This window comes from Marmota flaviventris, chromosome 6 (assembly GCF_047511675.1).
Source record: "Marmota flaviventris isolate mMarFla1 chromosome 6, mMarFla1.hap1, whole genome shotgun sequence".
NCBI classification, from domain to species: domain Eukaryota; kingdom Metazoa; phylum Chordata; class Mammalia; order Rodentia; family Sciuridae; genus Marmota; species Marmota flaviventris.
In genome coordinates this window covers 111617818-111632108 of record NC_092503.1, presented here as the reverse complement: position 1 = coordinate 111632108, position 14291 = coordinate 111617818, and the positions used below count along the sequence as shown (strand labels likewise).

The 14291-nt window shown below is 46.5% G+C and overlaps 1 protein-coding gene across 7 annotated transcripts in view; it reads right to left on the bottom strand.

Annotated features, from left to right (window-relative positions):
* The window catches only part of Trerf1 (transcriptional regulating factor 1), a 211805-nt gene that overhangs the window by 61059 nt on the left and 136455 nt on the right, over positions 1-14291 (bottom strand). For all 7 annotated transcript variants that reach the window (XM_071613389.1, XM_071613388.1, XM_071613392.1 and 4 more), the window contains one exon: positions 7860-7971. The gene's annotated coding sequence lies outside the window, so the exon portion shown is untranslated. The remainder of the gene's footprint in view (positions 1-7859; positions 7972-14291) is intronic.

Sequence of the window (14291 nt, the reverse complement as noted above, 5' to 3'; positions counted from 1 at the left end):
TCCAACTTAGAGCTACTGGTAATGAGATGGGGCTTTGCTCTCTGGGGTCCAGCCAGCTGTCAAGCAGCTCATGTCCCCAGGAGAGGAAAAGAGAAGTCATTTAGTGGCCATTGAAAGCACAACAATACCCGTGGTTATCATTAATGAAAATTAAAGTCCTTTGAGCCTTAGTTTTGACATCTTTAAAACTAAGAAGTCACTCTGGTGTCATTGTAGACCCTCCATGATACCAGAGAAGGTAATATTCTACCTGTTTTCCTGTTTCAAGAGTCCCAGATCTCAGATGCCAGGAAACTGGCAATGTAGTCACCATTTCCTTACAATTGGTTGCAGAATGTCCTCCAATGACAGCCTCTTTGAGAACCTTGCAATACACAGCCTGGCAGGGCCATCCCAGGGAAGCAGGTCTGAAGTGGCCTCTGTGGCCTTCCCTGGCAGAAGCTCCTGACTCCCTCAGAGCTCCCGCCAGTCTGCCAGACTTTAGAAAAGAAAAAATGGGGCCAGCCCTTTCCTAACGATTTGGGGGTAATTATTTCCCTATGAGGCAGTTCCAGCAAGAAGTTGTATTCTCATTTGAGGCTGAGCTATGGGAGTCCCAGGGAGAAAGAGATATTCAGAGGTCCCATGTGCTGACAGAGGCCAACCCAGGGAGATGAGATCTCAGGGCACCTACCAGGTCCCAGGCCTCAGGGCTTCCAAGGGCCACAAACCACTGCTTCTAGGATGAGCCCTAAGCCTTCACATGCACGAGTAAGTGCTTTCTAAGAACACAGACAAGAAGATATTACTGGGATGCAAAGAGCAAACTCCTATTTGTTTCTATTTTATTGATAAAAATGCCCCAGCTTTCTCTCCATAGTACTCATGTTGCCCCCTCTTCCCCCTCCATTCTTGGGCTTTGGGAACCAAACCAAATCTCCCCCTCTCCTCTTGATTACATGCTCTCAGATTATCTCCCTGCCACAGGAAATTTATACATTCTCAGACGTGTTCTTTTAAGCCCACTTCCCCTGCCCTCCTCCCCACCCCCCACCCAGTTGCTGTGTATCCAGGAAATGCAAACCCCATATTAAGATAACCCGGGGGGCTGGGGCTCAGCAGTAGAGCCCTTGCCTAGAGCTTGTAAGACCCCGGGTTCAATCCTCAGCACCACATTTTAAAAAATGAAGTAAACGGTATTGGGTCCAACTACAACTAAAAAAAAAAAAGATAACTCGGACCAAACATAAAAGGAGCCCAGCTGTGTGACCTAGTTGGGCAAATGACTTCCCCTCCTGGCACCTCGGACTTCTGCAGAATGAGGAGGTGAAGGGACCCAGTGAGCTCCAATGTTCCCCTGTCTCTGACTGGCTAAGGCTCATTGAGGTGAACCTCCCCAGACCCTGTCCCAGGACATGCAGCAATCCTGCACCAGAATATTGAGGCAGTAGCACTTCCCACCCCAGATACCTTAGTGATCTCTCAAGATCCAGCCTATGGGGGGAAAGACACTGGGAAACAGGACCTCTGGACTTCAGGCTGTTCGGCCATCTTTTGGAAGAGGGAAGGAGAGAGTGGGGGAGGGTATCAGAGCAGACTTAGGCTCTAACTATAATGCTGCAACTAAAAATATAGAATAATGCACATGAACAGTATAATAAAGGTGATTAAAATATTATTAGAAGGGAAACTGCTCATCAGTGAGAAGGAGCCGATGGCCAATCTCCAAAGCAGCACTAAATGATTCAGTTTAGAACATATTTCCATCATCTTTGATGTGACTCTGAAAGCACTGGAGCCCTGTGCTCGGGGCACCTGCTGTCACAATAACTCCAGCACCCCCAACTCCTCAGAGAGCCCAGATGTGATGTGTCCTGATTCCCTGATTGGTTTCAACATCTGCATGTAAGGCCACCCCTCACTGTACCATCAGCAAAGAGAACGTGCCCCAGGGAGTCACCCAGTGCAGAATATTTAACCTACCAGTTGAGTCCCCCTCTCCCCCGGCAAGGCCAGTTGGATGTTGTAAGTAATCAATCCTGGCTAGCAGCTCTGAGTAACTAGATGAGGAGGGGCAGGAAGCATGAATCATCATAGAGGCTGTTAATAGAGGCTGAGGTTTGCTGTTGGGGGTTGGGCATTTAACCCCAAGCACACAGGCCTGGCCACTTGGTCTGAGGGGACATCATCTTAGAGCCCAGAGAGAAAGCAAGAAGCCTGTCCCTACTCCAACCACCTCCACTCTCAGGCTCCCTAGCAACCTTTGCCCTTCCAAACATAAGCAAACACATGGAGAAAGAAGACAGCTGGTTGGCTCCAAATAATTTTTGGTACTCACAGATTGAACTTTCAGAGGAAGGTGCCAATCCCTGTTTTACAAAGATGTGTTGGTGGCCCCGATGTACTGAAGCTTAGATAGAGAGACAGATGCCCTACACAAACCCATTCAAGAGCGGCGAGTCCTTCAGCCAGGAGCCTAGTGACACAGTCAAATATTAACTGCAGTACTTCTAGGGCTTTCCCTCTACTATGGGAGATAGTTCTTTAAGAAGGTCAGTAGAGGTCATCTGTGAGGCTGGAAGCACCTTGCTGGGTCTCACTGCCTTATGAGAACACTCACCTCTAAACCTCAGATTCCACAACTAGAATACCCAGGATGCACCAGGCCCCTACTGCAGCTGCCCACCTCTGTCTGTCCCATGGAACCAGCAAAATTCCTCCTCCGGCAAGCCTTCCTGACCACACAAGGCACAGCTTTCCCTCCTTGGAAATCTACTCTGAACGCCTGACAGTCTTACAAAGATGTTTTATCCTTTATGTCCTTTTTTGTTACAATTTGTTTTATTAAAAGACTAATTTTTTTTTTTTTTGGTGGGGGGAGGTACTGGAGATTAAACTCAGGGGCACTCGACCACTGAGCCACATCCCCAGCCCTATTTTGTATTTTATTTAGAGCCTACAGGGTCTCACTGAGTTGCTTAGCGCCTTGCTGTTGCTGAGGCTGGCTTTGAAGTCAGGATCCTCCTGTCTCAGCCTCTCAATCCACTGGGACTGCAGGCGTGTGCCACTGTGCTCAGCTAACAGACTAATTTTTTAAAGGACTTACAGTTTCATAGCAACTTTATACATTTTAAATACTATTTGCCCACTCTATAGAGCCTAGAGTCACTATGAATAAATAGAAGGTGCTGAGATAAGAATTGCTGCTTGATAGATATCAAATCAGGAAGTGATCTGATACAAATCTGGGAGCAATATAAAGCCACTTACTAGAAGGTGAAGTAAAAAGTCTCATGTCAACTATAAGATTGGAAAGAAATGAACCGGGTATGGTGAAGCATACTCGTAATCCCAGCAACTCAGCAAGATCCTCAGCAACTTAATGAGATCCTGTTTCAAAACAAAAACAAACAAACAAAAACAAAAAAAAAAAAAACACTGAGGATGTAGCTCGGTGGCAAAGTGCCCCTGGGTTCAGTCCCAGTATCAAAAAATAAATAAAAATGAAAAGAATGGAAGTAAATGGATGTCGAAGACCCTTCTCTCCCTCCCGTCACTGCTGTACCCTGACCTGGGGGCTCCCACAAGGGAAACGTTAACAGTGAGTGGCATCTCCTGGCTCCAGCCCCATCATAGTCATCCTGGAGTACAGGGGTCTCAGCCTCATCTCCAGAACCCATGACTTAGATCCTCTGCAAACAGTGGCCTGACTTATGTTCTGTCTTCCCTCAGATTATTTCATTTTATTTGTTTTTGAGGCAGGCTCTTGCTCTGTGGCCCAGGTTCGTCTCAAACTCTTGGGCTTGAGTGATCCTCCTGCATCAGCCTCCTGAGTTGGCTGGGACTACCCTTCTATACCCCTGTGCCTGCCTCCTCAGATGATTTTTTTTATAATACTCCAGTCCTTGAACTGTAACAATGAAGCTGGGAGTCCCTCAGGTACACCCGATGCCCGTCTCCACTTGCATTCCATTTTGTAATACAGCTATGGCCATTTAAAAGCATCACTGAACAACAGCCCTGGCCTTGGAGCTCTCTGTTTTCAGTCCTAATAACAGGATGGTAGAGGGCTTATGACTACGTCCAAGCTCCCAGTTACAATTATCTCATTTAATCCACTGCCCTCAGGTGACAGAGGAGAGACTGAAGCTTAGGGAGGTGAAGCTAGCAAGAGCTGGAGCCAGGGTCAATCTCAGCTCCTTCTCCCTGTCCCCCAAAGCCCAAACGTCCAACTAGAGTGCTTGGTAGGCTCCCCTCCAGGAAAGGCACACGGGTGGGAAACAGAAAAACCAAAGGCAGGCAGGACAGGGCGGGACAGGGACAAGGCGGAGAGAAAGTAGGAGGAGGGGAGAGCAGCATGGGAGGAGAGGCAGTGAGGGTCTGGAGGAGGAGGACTGGGACCTTGCTCTGGGTCCAGGAACCCTTCACAGTGTGGAACACAGCAGGAACGTTGCTGGTGATGCTGGAGAAACAAACCACAAAATATGCAGACGCCATTTCCTCTCTCAAGGAAGATAAACAATAGAGCCATAAACAAATTTTACAAAGCTGTCCAGCTATTTAAAGCATCCTGGCAGAGACTCATATTCTTTATGAGCCCTGCAAATGGTCAACAGCTACCTGAGGGAGGGGAGAGGTGGGAGGAGAGGGAAACACTTCTTCCCAGTTCTTGTCCTGTTAGGCTGGTGGCTGTGCTGGTTACATCCTCTCTGAGCTTTTATTCATTTTTTAAATCTTTAGTTGTAGACGGACACAATGCCTTTATTTTATTCATTTATTTTTATGTGGTGCTAAGGATTGAACCCAGGGCCTCACACATGTTAGGCAAGCGCTCTTCCACTGAGCGACAACCCTGGCCCGTTTGGTTCACTCTTCTGTGTGAACCAATAGGGCCACTGTGGACAAGAAATTAGATAAATGTCATCCAGCAATATGGTGGATGACTCCATCCTCTTAATTGAAACAACCAATCCATTAGATAAAAAAATAAATAAATGTAAAGGTTGTATGCACATGTGGACTGTTGGTATAAATGGAAAGATTATTCAAAGACAATAACCAAAGAGGAAAAAAACGAAAAAACAACCTAGTAATAACAAGAGCAGGACCCCTGGAAGGTAAACTAGTACCAAAACTGGCCTTTACCCTGAAGGCTTTTGGCTCTGTGGATTTCCGTTGAATCCTGAAGAGTCTAAGTTTCCCAATGATAGCTGCACAGGCGTCAAAGCCTAGAGAGACCCATAAAGCTGAGACTCCAAGTGGCTCCATTCTCAATGAGAAAAAAAAAAAAAAAAAATCCACAGCACAGAGAGAACTGCAAGTGAACCTGATGTTGGGCTGGGAAAATAATCTCCTGAAAATTTGGAACCATAAACTGGACTTCACACAGCTTTGCAGTCTGAATTATGTTACTTGTGTGGCCAGAAAATCATGAAGCAGATTAATTAATTTAAAGCAGTTTTTTTATTGGTGCCCCCTAGTCCCCCCCCCCCCCCACACACACACAAAACAAAACAAAAAAAAACACAGCAGTACTTAAAGCAAATCTTCTCTGGAAAAACCAACTTCAAACCACACCTCAAACAGTTCTCAAAGATAAAGTTCCAAGGAGAATGAGCAATGACAAAAAACAAGAAATGTGAACCCAGCCAGCAGAAACAACAGGTCGCAGAAGCAGACCTCAAGGACCCTGGAACTGCCAGACACGAGACTGTAACATTTCCAACTAGCTAATTTAGCATTTCAAAGAAGTAAATGTCTAAATGTCTCCAAATATGTACAAGTAATGAGAGACCAGAAAAATCACTAAGCTGGTTTGAAAAATAAAATCAGAACTTCTAGAAATGACAAATAAAGAAAGAAAATAACTCAATGGATGGATGAAACCGCATTTGAGACCCAGAATAATTGAACTAACGAGAAGACAGATTTTTAAGAGATTATTTAATTATTCAGAGTTCAACAGAGAGAGACAAAGAGATGAAAAGTACAGCACCGAGGTTACAAGACACGGAGATGAGTGGGAAGGGACAACGTGAGTCTACCCGAGGTTCCAGAAGGACACAGACAGCGGGAAGAGGCAATACTCAGAAATGAAGGGAACTGAACTTCAGAAATGAACTTTCCTAAATTGTTGAAAGATAGGGATCTTTAGCTCTAGGAATCCCAATGAAACTCATGCAGAATAAAGACAAATTTACATGCAGACACATCAGAATCCTGAAGAACACCAAAGAAAATAAAATGCTTTAATGTAGCCAGAGAGAAGTGTCAGACCACAGCATGTGGATTGACAGCCAACTTCTCAGTAGCAACACTCAATGCCAGAGGCTTTGAAACAATGGCTCCAATGGTGTAGACAGATATAAGGAAAACCACCTTGCAAAACTAAGAACAAAATAAAAATATTTCTCCACCCACAAAAAACAAAAACCAAAGTGAAAAAATCCCTAGAGTGTGCCACCAAGAGTCCCCCACCAAAGGATAACATGGAAGGATTTATTTTAGGCCAAAGGAAAATGACTCCAGATTCACAGAAGAATGGTGAGATGGTGGCTCACTGGGATCTGTAATCCCAGTGACCTGCGGGGCTGAGGCAAGAGAGTCATAAGTTCAAGGCCAGCCTCAGCTACTGAGCAAGACTCTGTAACTTATTGAGACTCTGTTTCAAAATTTAAAAATAAAAAAGAACTGGGGCTGAGCTCAGTGGTAAAGCACCTCTGGGTTCAATCAGCACCAAAAGAGAAAGAAAAAAATTGAAAAGATAAAGAAGGAATATACAAAAGTAATTCAACTGATTTCAACTGTCTCCAAGAATCCAATCTATTTCATTTTAGGAAACAGAGAGACCCTGTCTTTCTTGCTCATTGCTGTATCTCCAGGGTCCAGCACATTCTTGGTTTCAAAGGAAGCTCTCAATAGTCCCTAAAGAGGGAATAGTGAATGAATGACTCTAGGGTTGAGGACAGGGCTTGAGTGGGCAAGTGGCAGGGCAGACCATGGAGTTAACAAAGCCCCTTCCAACATGGAGGGGAGGAGAGGAAAAAGTGACTGGCACCAGTCTCTAGAAGAGAGAAAAAAAAAAAGTGGCGACACATGCCTGTAATCCCAGCATCTCAGGAAGCTGAGGCAGGAGAATCTCAAGTTCAAGGCCAGCCTCAGCAACTTGGTGAGGCCTTAAGCAATTTGGCAAGACCCTGTCTCTAAATAAAATACAAAAAAAGGGCTGGGGATGAGGCTCAGTGGTTAAGCATCCCTGGGTTCAACCCCTAGTACCCCCCCCAAAACCCCCCAAAAACCCAAGAAGCAGAGTCACAGGCATGCCAACCATCTCCAAATCCAAAGACAGAGGCATGTGGAAAAGTCTTTGAAAGGTCAGTCTGTGGTTCCATTTGGCAAAGCAGAGATCAGCAGACAGAAGTTCCAGAGAGGCAACATCTGTCCCAATGCTAGGAAGAATTTCCCAACAAGTAACAGCCCAACATTGGTTTGCAGTGGGCCTGGCTCATGATCTAATGTCCCTTTTGTCTAGTGGGACAGGAGTCTGTCTGGCATGTACTAGGAGTCTCAAACTGTGGACTGAACAGTCTCTAATTCTGTTCTACTCTACAGATTCTTTCATCCAACATTCCCTAAAAGACCCATCCAAGTCCCAGATTCCGAAGGTGGAATAAGGAACAAGAGCTCCACCCAGACACTCAGCTCCAAGGCCTTCCCGCGCCCCCTTGGCCCCTCTATCACTAAGAAGAGCACATATCCAAGGCTATGCACTAACTCCACCCTCGTTCTGGGACACCCCACTATGACAAGGGATCACAAAAGCATGGTAGAATTTGTTAAAATGAAACTTCCTCCACCTCCTAGGAGGAAAGCAAGCTCACCTTGACTTTGGCAGCAGAGGGCTGAGTTGGGGGCCTGGCTCTGGGGGCTTCTCCTGCGGCCGGTCAGTCATGCTGCTTTCATGCTGCTGGGCTGGGAAGAGGAGACCTGGGTCTGAGGGAAAGGAGAAGGAAAGATCATTTCCTCGTCGTTGGCTCTTGGCTTGTCTCTATGGTCCTATGGAGGATGCCACCTAGAAGCCCAGGGAAGTCCCAAGGCTGCCCTTACCCTCAGACAAGGGGAGCGGGCAGAAGTGTGTTGGGCAAACCTCTCCCAAGACCTTCAACAGGCCCGGTGGGCACTGAGGAACAGGCCACCAAGATGAATTAGACAGATGCAGTCCTTGCTCCCAAGAAGTGGGGAGAGTGCACACATTTCACTACTATATAATCTGGTAAGTGCTGTGATTTCCCAAAATTCATCCACTACTATCCTCTTTGTTTTATTGGATCACTGAGGCAGCTTAGAAGCACCATAGCATGGGGCTTCTCAAAACTATTCACAATGAAGGTCTATTTTGTTTTAATTTCTCACCCATCATAGACAAATATGCTTCTGAAATATGATAAAAATGAACTGATAGAAAAAATAAAAAGATATTCATAAACAGTACTAGCCCACTTTTTTCTTTTTTTGGATGCTGGGGATTGAACCAGAAGTGCTTTTCCACTGAACTACATCCCCACCCCTTTTTTTTGTCTTGTTTTGACCAAGTTGCTGAGTGTCTCACCAAGTGGCTGAAGCTGGCCTCAAACTTGTCATCCTCTGTCTCAGCCTCCCGAGTCACTGGGATTACAGGTGCACTCCACCACGCCTGGCCAGCCCACTTTTTAAAAATTATTATTTGATACAACAGACTATTGAGACAAGTCAGAGTGAAGTGGCTAAGTGTCTGCTCGCCGTTTCTGTCCTTCTCTTGTGGATCGAGGCTTAGAAAGCAGCATGAGGACCGCTACGGACACACGCTCAACCTTCCTAGGATATGTGGCTGGCATCTTGGTTCATGGAGGGAGGCCAGAAGTAAAAATGATTTCAAAGTCCCTCTCTGGACTACAGAAAAGTAGTTCAGGGGGCGTCCCTGTGGGAAGAAGAACCCACAAGGACTTTGGGGGAGTGGCGGGGTTGTCTGGAGATGGGTTCAGCTAACAAAGAGTGAGGCTCTGTCCCAGCAGCCCTGTCCACCCTGGCCTTGGACTTCCCAACCCTAGGCTACCTCCCTGCATATGAGAACAAAGAGTCACCTATTAAAATGGACTTGGGACATTTGAGAAAAGAAATCATTTTCAAAATGTCAAGAGGGCTGCTGGTGTTCATTCCAGCTAATGCTCTACAAATGATTTTTTTTTTTTTTAATTGAGAAATCCTTTGTCTGTGACAGAGAAAAAAGCCTTTATATGCCCCCTGCCTGAATGCTTGAGGTACTCCAAGTCATTGTCACCCATCTGGACCTTCAAGAGAAGGTGCTCACTGCTCTTATCTTCAACTGTAGGAGAAGATAACTCTGTAGAAGAAAACTTCCCTTTTCAAAGGCTTGTATTTTTTTTTTTTTAAATGTAAACACACAGACACTCACTCCCTGCTTCAAACACTAAATCATCTGCAATTTTGGAGTTTGTTGCTCATGAAATTTTAGCGATAAGCACATCACAAACATTCCTATAGCAACAGAATGTTTTTGAAGCAGTGTCTGCAATGTTACAAAGATTGTATATCATTATCTCTGAATGTTGGCGGAAGAGAAGGTTATGGGGGAAAACTGTTTATGTACAAATAAGTCAATATGGTAGCTGGCAACTGAGTCACAGACCTCACTGGGGGACCAAATTACAGCAGGGTTAGAAGCAGGAATGTACTTAGTTTCTAGGAATAAATTCACCGTCCTTGCCCTCAACGTATGAAAATAACTGGCCAGGCTCCCCAGAAGCAGCCCGAGTCCCTGGAGCTACTGGTTTCATGGATAAGAGTTACTTTTATTACTCATTCACCCAGTGTCAGGTATAGGGATAGACTCTAGGTTTCTAAAGATGGATTCTTCTTCAAAGAGGTTCAAGAGAGACATATACACAGATCATTACCACCCCCCTTTCCTACAAGAAGAAAAGATTATTAGCTAGAGTGAAGGCAAAGAAAATAAAACTAGCTCAATCCATCCAATCAATGGCTCCATTCACCTCTCTGAAGTCAACTGTGTACCTAAACTGTACTAGGCAAGCACGAGGCACTGGGAATTCAAGAGTCACGTGAGGGCTGGGGCTGGGGCTCAGTGGCAGAGTGCTCGCCCAGCAGTGTGAGGCACTGGGTTCAATCCTTAGCACCACATAAAAATAAATAAAACAAAGACTTTCTGTCCATATACAGCTACAAAGAAAAAAAAAAGAATCACATAAGATCAATGTGTTCCCTGCCTTCATGGGGCTTAGAGTCTAGTGGGGGAGGTTAACATTAACAGATCAGAAATTAAAAATAACCCTAACATATAATGGAGACTGGCATGGAAAAGGGTCAGTGTGTTTCCTGAGTTAGTTTTTAATTTAAGCCCTAAGAATCAATTAATGAATCAAAGAAGGGAGGGCAGGAGGGAAAGGATACAGAGAAAGGGGGATGTGTGTACCACGGGCATCCTGTGCAAAGGGCCTGTGACAGGCAGGAGCATGGCAGCTTTCCTGTGAAGGAAGGACCTTAATAAGATCACATTAGTTCCTGATCTTACTTCAAACTCTAGTCACTGTGGTAGTCAACACAGCCATTAAAGTGTTTTGTTTTTTTTTTTATTTTAAAGGCACCCAAGAAGTTACCTTGGGAAATAACTGTTAACTTCTCCTTCTTCCTAGGCTGGCATAAGGCATCCAAAATTGGGGCCAACTAGCCCTCCTTTTTCAAGTTTTAAGATTCTTACCCATTTTTTTTTCTTTCCTGCAACAGTGGCAACTTGGTTAAATTCTATTTGGCCAGGGGTAAAATCAGTCAATGCTGAAATAAAACTGACAGTGAGTGTGGGTTTGGGGACGTGGCTGGGCATCCTATTAATACAGTTATTGCTGGAGCAGCCTCACATGGAGGATACCGTAAGAAGGTCACAGAATTTCAAGCAGAGAACATGGGCTTTGGAGCTAAGCGACCTGGACTCGGAGCTGGACCTGCCCTCACCGGCTCCATGGCCTTGCTCCTCTTCTGGAAAACGGGGCTGGCAGTGCCCGGGGTCTCCAGGATTAAAGAGACACAGGTCCACACTGAGGTGCTCCCATGCTCGCTGGCTCCCTGGCTAAGTAGCAGCCATTATTGCCACTCCACTAGTGGGCAGGGCAACCATGTCTCTCCTTTCATGTGAAAATCATCAGGAACCCAAAGGATGGCCCCGTCAGTCCTGGAGCAGCTTGGCAAGGGTGAGGGGCAGACATCTCTGACCAGGGGTCCTGATGACTCACCCTTTCTTGGTCTCCATCCTCAAGCATCCTCAGCCCTGTCCTGACAGATCCCAGCCAATCCAGATACCACCTGGGGGGCTCCCAGTGCTCCACCCAGGAGCTCAGGGCTAGAACACCTGGGTTCTAGTTCCAGCTCCAGTTCCCCCACTCAGGACTAAGGTCCCCAGGGACAAAGGGCCAAATCCAGATGGTGAAGGAGATGGAACAGCTAACCTATTCTGAAGGCCAAGCATGGTGCTGCGACTTCTCAGTTGGGGCCTCTAACAGTTAAAACAATCTTTCAGGGGACTGGGGTGGTGGCTCAGTGGTAGAGCGCTTGCCTAGCACAGGTGAGGCACTGAGTTCGGTTCTCAGCACCACATCAAAATAAATAAATAAAATAAAGGTACTGTGTCCATCTACAACTAAAAGTATTTTTTAAAAAATCTTGCAGAATCCCCATGGGGATCACCATTTTACAGGTGACTTGCCTAAGGCCATATAACTGTCTTGAAGCTCAAAGTCCTTCCTCTCTACCCCATCGCCACTCCTCCTTGTGGGAATCTTGCTCATCTTCCCACATGACCACTGAGGAAACGCCTGGAAGGCTGTGTGACTCCAAGGGCCCACAGCCTGCAAGCCACCAGGCAAGGCCCAAATCTCCCTCTACTCCACACTGCTGTCTGAGCTTCAGGTTCCCTTCTGCACCATGACGGTGACAGAAGCTCCCTCAGAGTGAAGGAGGAATGAAGAGGGAAACAATTAACATACAGAAACAGGAGCAGAGGGGCTGGGGATGTGGCTCATGACCAGAGCCGAGTCCTGGCCTGGTGTGGCCTTGGGTTCCATCCCCAACACCACAATCAAATACATAAATAAATTTAAAAGCCGGGCACACAGAAGCTCAAATCAAAGAGGAAGGGTTCCCCTGAGCTGCAAGACTGCAGGAATGAAGAGAACAGCTCACTTCCCATCAGCCAGTGGAGGGAGGGACATGGATACAGACCACGGGCTTCTGAAAGGGGAAGCAGGACCAAATGAAGCGTGACGAAGTCCCTCCATGCCACCCACAATAAATCAGAAATGGGCACAGATTTTAAAAAGGAAAAGGGGTTGTGGGGGGGGGGGAGAAAAACGAGGAGGAGGAGGAGGAGAAAAATATTAAATTGTGAAACAGGATCTACAGCGCACCTATGAAACAGTGCTCAGGGTGATCAGGGCAATGAGAAACAGTAGACGCCAGCCACTTGGGGACCATCCCCTGTCAAGTGAGTGCTCCTCTGCGGAGAGGATGGAAGGACATCTAATTTTTTTTTTTGGGGGGGGTACCAGAGATTGAACCCAGGGTGGCTTAACCACTGAGCCACGTCCCCAGACCTTTTGATTTATTTAGAGACAGGTCTTGCTAAGTTGCTGAGACTGGCTCTAACTTGGGATCCTCCTGCGTCTGCCTCCCAAGCTGCTGCGATTACAGCTGTGTGCCTCGTGCCTGGTATGGACATCTGATGTTCAAGGGAGACCCAGAAACTTTTTAATATGAGGACAACTCCCAGCATCTCTCTTCTTTTGATCCTATACCCTACCCTGTTCCACAGAAACTGAGAAAAGAACAATTTTTATGCACTAGAGAAAAAGGCCCCCAGCTAGGCCTTCCTGAGATATAGGCAGATACAGCCTTCCTGCATCTGCTCATTCAAGAGTACAGACGGCTGGGCCTTGCACATCAATACCAGTGCCTCTCGAACACCTAGAGTTTGTCAAGATTAAATCACTCAGAGGCCAACAGTGGATGGCAGACACGCTCTATTCTTAACCTCAAGCCTCTCACCTTGCTCACTACTCCAACCAGCTTATCTTTCAGGTCTTGAGATTCCTGAAGCTCTTTCCTACTGCAGGACCTTTGCACATGCTGGCCTCTCTGGCTGGGATGTTCCTTTCTTAGCTCTCTCATTAAATCTGTCCATAATTCAAGTTATAGCATCTGTGAGTTGTCTCCAACTTCCCCAAAGTGGTTACCAGCGCTTATCACAGGTGCCCTTAGTTATTTATGTGATTAACCTGTTGGTCTCCCCATTTGGATCATAAGCTCTAATAGGGCAGACTATGTCAGGTATTTTTCACCACTCTCCACTGGCCCAGCACAGCATCTGTCCTGATGCATCTGGGGAGCTTTAAAAGGCAGATGCCTGGGTCACACCACAAACCTGTTCCACCAGGGTGTTCAGAGCCTGCCAGGTGGCCGTACTGTGCCCAAGGCTGAGAACCTCTGACTTAAGAAGAAGCCTTGGCTTGTGTCCTAGAGCAGCCTGTGGTGGCTCAGGGAGTTCAGGAGGACTGAACATTGCCTGCACGTACAATGTATCACTTCAATGCTGTTTTTCACCTCAGAGATTAATTTTGAGGAAATTCTGGAAGAGGGAAACAAGATCCTCATTGTTCACGAGGAATACTCCTCCTCTCAGCAGGTGCCCCGTTCGGCCTCTCCCCCAACCCCTTACCCTGGCCAGTCACCTCCACCCTCAGAGCCACAAGACTGGCCTGACACATCTACTGATACAGCCTTAATCTCTAATTTTTAATTAAAATAAATCTGGCTATCCTACACAGTAACACTTCAAATTTCACATTCAATTTTATCAAAACGGGAGAGTTCAAAGTCAGTTCACGCTGGGCCCTCCAGGCCAGCCCCAGGCGGACAGGTAGAGACACTTCCCATGAGGAGATTTCTCAAGGGTGGGGGGGGATCTGCACTGACCAGACCTTCCGAGGACAAACCAAGAGGGCACTGTCCCTTCCTCCCCAGAAACCCTCACTAACGAGGATGAGCCAATGTGTCAAGAAATCTGCTACTGGAACACACAAGAAGTAATAATTCCAGGTCCCTGACCCGTTCCCAGTCCAAAAGACCTGTGAGAGCAAGTCCCAGGACACTGGGAGAAAGAGGCTCAGTCAGCAAAAGGAAGGGTGAGCTCTCGCCAAAGCCACACTGCTCCACATTTAGTGTCTATGGAGAGGAACTTTAAACCCTTC